At 30.8% G+C, this 6074-nt stretch overlaps 1 non-coding gene and 1 pseudogene across 1 annotated transcript; one reads left to right on the top strand and one right to left on the bottom strand.

Moving 5' to 3' along the window:
• Window positions 1-1602: 1602 nt before the first annotated feature.
• Window positions 1603-1680, bottom strand: LOC136318059 (U6atac minor spliceosomal RNA; annotated as a pseudogene).
• A 4051-nt stretch (window positions 1681-5731) lies between these two features.
• On the top strand, window positions 5732-5818 carry TRNAS-GCU (transfer RNA serine (anticodon GCU)). Its single transcript is given in 2 exon segments — window positions 5732-5772; window positions 5784-5818. It is a non-coding gene; the product is annotated as a tRNA-Ser (tRNA).
• Window positions 5819-6074: the final 256 nt, after the last annotated feature.

Below are 6074 nucleotides of genomic sequence, written 5' to 3'. Positions count from 1 at the left end.
ATGTATATTGGCCATCTGTATGTCTTCTTTGGAGAAGTGTCTATTCAGGTACTTTGCCCATTTCTTATTTGAACTGTTTGGCTTTTTTTGTTTGTTTTCTTTTGTTTTTGGTGTTGAGTTTTACAAGTTCTTTGTAACAAATGGGACTATATCAAACTAAAAAGCTTTTGCACAGGAAAAGATTCATCAACAAAATGAATAGATAGGCCCTGGCCAGTTAGCTCTGTTGGTTAGAGAGTCTTCCCAAAACACCAAAGTTGTGGGTTTGATCCCTGGTCAGGGTACATACAGAAAGTGACTAATGAATGCAACAACAAATAAACATTTCCTGCCTTCTCTGCTTTTCTTTGTTTCTCTAAAATCAATAAATAAATTTTTAAAAATCAAAATGAAAAAGACTCACAGAAAGGGAAAACATATTTGTCAATACATCTAGTAATGTTTTAATATCTTTTAATTGATTTTAAAATATTACACAGAACATGTATGTATATAATTGTGTAATTAAGATTATAACACATATAAATGTAATGTATTTGAATATACAACACAAAAAATTGGTTGAGAATAAAGTTGTACTGGAGTAATTTAGTATCAGTAGATAATAAATCCACAGAAAGAAATGAAGAGAAATGGTAAATATGAAGGTTAAAATAGAGAGCTTCATAAATATGTACCATACTCTTTTATTCTCTCAGGTTAATTAAAGCAAAAAAATTATATAAAGTTATAATTATTAAAAATTTATTTTTGGATTTGTAACATATACTGGCACAGTATACAAGGGCAAGCAATGTAGGTGTACAGTAAGTAATAAAGTAAATTTTTATTAAATAATATGTAATATAAAAGTAAATTATGTTTAAGAAAGTACTACAACTGTAAACTTACTTTAGTCCACTGTATATAACAATATCATATAACAGAAATAGGAAAGGGAATGCAGTATATCGGCATAAGTTTTAAATTTCACCACAATAAGGTAGTATAAATTGGAAATATGTTCTGATAAATTAAGATGTATCTTTTTAGTCCTAAAATAACCAATAAAATGTTCTCCAAATACAGTTTATAGATATTTAAACAAATAAAAGTGTCACAGTAAAGCATATTCACCTGTGAAGTGCAATACAAGACCTAATAAATTCAGAATACACATATTTTCAGTATACACAAAACATTAAAGAAAACTATTATATGCTAGATCTTAAAGCACATCATATAATTAAATTTACTTGAAATATGTTTTTATGACCCAGTGGCATTAGGCTGGAATTGATAATAAAAAAAATTAGAAAATCACCAAATGCCTGAAAATTGAATGATATGCTCACCCCAAGGGAGCAAAGAAATATAGGCCAATTAAAAACACAATAGAAATTAGAAAACATTTGGAACTCAATTATAATAGTTATATCACATGTCAAAAGTTATAGGATACAGCTAAACAATAATTTTAAGGCAAATTTATTTTTTTACTTACATATTTTCTATAAATGACTGAAAATGTAATTTAATAACATGAATCTGGAAAAATAATAACAAATCAATTTCATAAAATATAGAAAGAAAGCATTAATAAACATAAGAGCAAAAATTAACAAAATAAAATATAAATGTTTAATGGAGAAATCATCCTTGTGCAAGGGGAGTGCTAACCTTCTCCCTTTCATACAACACAGGAGATATGGACATATATTAAAATCTATTTATAAATAATAAAATTAAGAATGCATTGTATGGGTACAAGTATATACAAATAGACTAAAAAGCCAGAATATGGAATCCAGTAATAGACCTACATATATACTGGTAAGCCCCTTTATAATAAAATAATAATGCTGTGGTGTAAGGAAAAAAATGTTTTCTCAATAAATTGTGTTGAGTCAATTGAATATCCATTTTTTTAAAAAGAACAGTATTAGTCCTACTTTATATCATATACAAAACCAAATGCAGAATGGATTACAAACTAAATGTAAAGGTTAAATGATTAAGGTTTTACAATAATATGAGTATCTACACACATTAGAGTTAGGGAATAATTTTTTTTAATTTTTTTATTTATTCATTTTAGAGAGGAGAGAGAGAGAGAGAGAGAGAGAGAGAGAGAGAGAGAGAGAGAGAGAAGGGGGAGGAGCAGGAAGCATCAACTCCCATATGTGCCTTGACCAGACAAGTGCAGGTTTTGAACCGGCGACGCTTTATCCACTGCGCCACCACAGGTCAGGCTAGTTTTTTAAAAAGAACACAAATATGTGCCCACTATAAATGGAAAAATGATCAAGTGAACTACATTAAACTTAAGAATTTTTGTTCACTAGGAGAAATTGTGCAGAGGGTGAAAATGCCAGTTGTACTCTTTGAGAAGGTATTTTTATACATATACTAAATATAAAACTTATATCCAGAATATATAAGCAATTATTTAAAATCTGTAAGAAAAAGAAGAAAACTTTCAAAGAAAAAAGAGAAAAAGACTTATTGGTCATAAAAATATGGGAAAAAGACCTTAACAGATCCTGCAAGAAAAAGTGCACCCAAATAGCCAGTACACATATAAAAAGGTACTCAGCTTCAGTAGTTATCAAAAAAATGTAAATTTTAACTAGGTACACATAAGAATTGTTAAAAACAAAAGTAAATATCAAATATTGGCAAGAATGCGAAAAAAGTGCAATCCTGATATAATATTTGTGGGAATGTAAATTCATACAAACACTTAAGAAAATTGTTTGACAGTATTACTAAAGATAAAAGAGGTATATTTTATCGCTTAGCAATTTCACTTCTCAGCAAATATTTAACAGAAATTTGTACAGCTGGTAACAAATATGCGCACAAAACAATGCTATAAATGTACATACAGCATTATTCATGGTAAGCAAATATGAATAAAAAGTCAAATGTCCATGTAATGATAATGAACTAATACATTTTGGTTTATTTATATAATGAAATAGTATGATGCAATTAAAATAATTATCAACCATAATAACAATATGCATAAATCTTACAAACACCATATGAAGCTATTCATGAGGGTAATATGATATTATTCCATTAAATACAAGCAAACTGATCTATACTTTTAAAGATGAACTTTGTGTCTAGAAAAGAGAATGTAGGTTCTGTTTCTTGATTTAAGTGTTTGTGATATAGTTTTCAGGGGTCTAAAAATTCATTGAGTTCTACACTTATGATATATTCACTTTTTCTATTCATGTTTATGTTTATTTTAAACACTGTTTAGCATCTTAGCCCAATAACTTGGTTGGTTAGAATGTCGTCCTGAAATTCAGAGGTTGGCCATGCCCTAGTCAAGGCACATAAAGTAACAGATCGATGTTTCTGTCTATCTCCCTTCCTCTCTATAAAAAATTAATTTTAGAAATTTAGACACTGTTTAGTGGCTCAAAGAAGCCCTTCTGAGGACATTACATTTAAGTTTTGTTTTTTTTTTCTAGAAGAAGAGACTAGTGCAGAGGAAACACCATGCATGAAATCCTTGTGGTATAAAAAACTTGCCTTTTGGAGAAAATAAAATCACATCACTCTGGCAGAAATGTCAATGTTGAGAGTGGGAATGACATGTGATGAGCTTGATAAAAACCTAAAGATCATATTAAGGGTTATAAACTTTATCTCATTGGAAGTTGTAGGAGAATTTTAATCGGCGACATTATATATTCTAATTTACTGTAATTTTAGAGATATTGTATGCTGTCAGAATACTGTATTAGAGTTAGCAAAACTGAGTTTTAGGAAAGGGTTCGATAGTTTACATAAGAAATAATGGTTTGCACCAAGTTTAGCATAGTGGAATTCAAAAATAAGTGGACATGATGAAGAAATATTCTTTAGTGATTGTAGGAAGTGAAGTAAAGATATTTTATCTTTTGATTCTCAAGCATTTGGCTTGTTCCTCTGGATCGTGCTAGAGAGGAGGAGAAGACTTAAAAAAAAGTAGATTCATGCTGAAGAACACAGATTTAATTTCATATGTATTTCATATGTGTGATTTTATATATCATATAACTATGTATATATTAATTTTAGATATATATATTTAATTTTAATTGTGAGAAAAATTTATAAAATTTACTATCTTTTTAAATGTATTTTCCAGCAGTATTCAATATATTTATATTTTAGTGCAATAGATTTCCAGAATATTTTCATTTTACAAAACTGAAACTATATCCATTTAACAACTGTATTTTCCCCTCAACCTAACCCCTAGTAACCACCATTCTACATTTTCCTTTTATAAAGTTAACTACTTTAGATACTTCATATAAGTAGAATAGTACAGTATTAGCTTTTCTGTGTCTGGATAATTTCACTTAACACAATGTCATCAAGATTCAAACATATTGTAGCATCCAATCAGATTTATCTACATTTTAAGGTTGAATACTATTTCATTGTATTTATCATCCATATTTGGTTCATCTATCAATTTATCAATGCACATTTTGGTTGCTTAAATTCAAATATATTAAGTTTGAGAGTGCATTGAGACTTTCAAATGGACATGTTAAGATGACAACTGTATATTGACAGGTAAAGTTTATTTTCAAATTATAAAACAAATGATGAAGTTTGAGGCAAATTCAAAGATTAGCTGTGCAGACTCTGACTATTAACTCTCTTTTCATTGGTTATCTTCAGACAAATTTACTTTTTCCAAATGTAATAATATTGGTAAAAGTGGCATACATAGTTTACTTGTATAGAAATAAATCTTGCTAGAGCAATATTCTATAATAAATAAAACTTACTTGGTTTTATTTCCCTGGTTATGAACATCTTGAGTGAAGCAGTCATATAGGCTTTAAATGTTACTTTAAAAGGTTTTATAACTTGAAATTTTAAGAATTATCTAAAGAGTATTATTACTTAAGAATAAATTAACCTTGAAAATTATACAGAATAATGATATGAAAGCTCAAAATAATACACAATAATTAGCACACATCTCATATGCAACCATTGTGTCTGCATTATATATCATATAGTTAACCAATGTATATCATATATGTGTATATATTTTTTTACATTAAAAAATAATGAGAGCTCAGTTGCTTAGTTGGTTAGAGCGGCATCCCAATAGCCAAGGGAGGGTTCAATGCCTGGTCATGTCACATGTAAGAGACAACCAATGAATGCATAGATAGTGGAGTAGTAGAATTTTCTCTCTCTCCCTCTTTTTCTCTCTCTCTCTTATTCTTTCTCTCAAATCAATAAATACAAATTTAAATAAATATACTAGAATTAGAACTCTATTTTAATTGTACAGAAAAATATGACAGATAATGTTACATTGAAACTCTTCCCTACAAGAGTGGATGGGAGAAATGTGACAAATAGATTAACTGAAAAAAGGGGGGAAATATGGAAAAGGAACCACAACAACAAGGAGTTTGAAAAGTAAAAAAAAAAAAGACAAAGGAGCAATAGAAGAAGGCAATCAAGGGTAAAGGAAAGCATTTTTCTATATCAGGAATATTGGAAGATGTTTATAAAATAAACTATCACAAGTTCTTAGATTACTAGCAGGTTGACTCATTAGTCAATTTTTGTATAAGCACACAGAAGAACTTTGATTCTGTAATTGATTACTTTTAAGTCAAATCAATTCATGGCCATCAAGAAAAATATGCTCTGAACTCAAAGTCTGAACTAGGTGAAATTTGAGGCCTAGAGATTCCTTTAGAAAGCTAAGGTGGCCCTGGCCAGTTGGCTCAGTGGTAGAGCGTCGGCCTGCTGTCGGCCTGGTGTGCAGAAGTCCCGGGTTCGATTCCCGGCCAGGGCACACAGGAGAGGCAGCCATCTGCTTCTCCACCCCTCCCCCTCTCCTTCTTCTCTCTTTCTTCTCCTCTAGCAGCCAAGGCTCCATTGGAGCAAAAGATTGCCCGGGCGCTGGGGATGGCTCCTTGGCCTCTGCTCCAGGCGCTAGAGTGGCTCTGGTCTCAACAGAGCGACAACCCAGATGGGCAGAGCATCGCTCCCTGGTGGGCGTGCCGGGTCGGACGCATGTGGGAGTCTGTCCGACTGCCTCCCCGTTTCCA

Source organism: Saccopteryx bilineata, chromosome X, assembly GCF_036850765.1.
Source record: "Saccopteryx bilineata isolate mSacBil1 chromosome X, mSacBil1_pri_phased_curated, whole genome shotgun sequence".
In the NCBI taxonomy this organism is placed as follows: domain Eukaryota; kingdom Metazoa; phylum Chordata; class Mammalia; order Chiroptera; family Emballonuridae; genus Saccopteryx; species Saccopteryx bilineata.
This window is presented reverse-complemented; position numbering and strand designations above follow the sequence as displayed.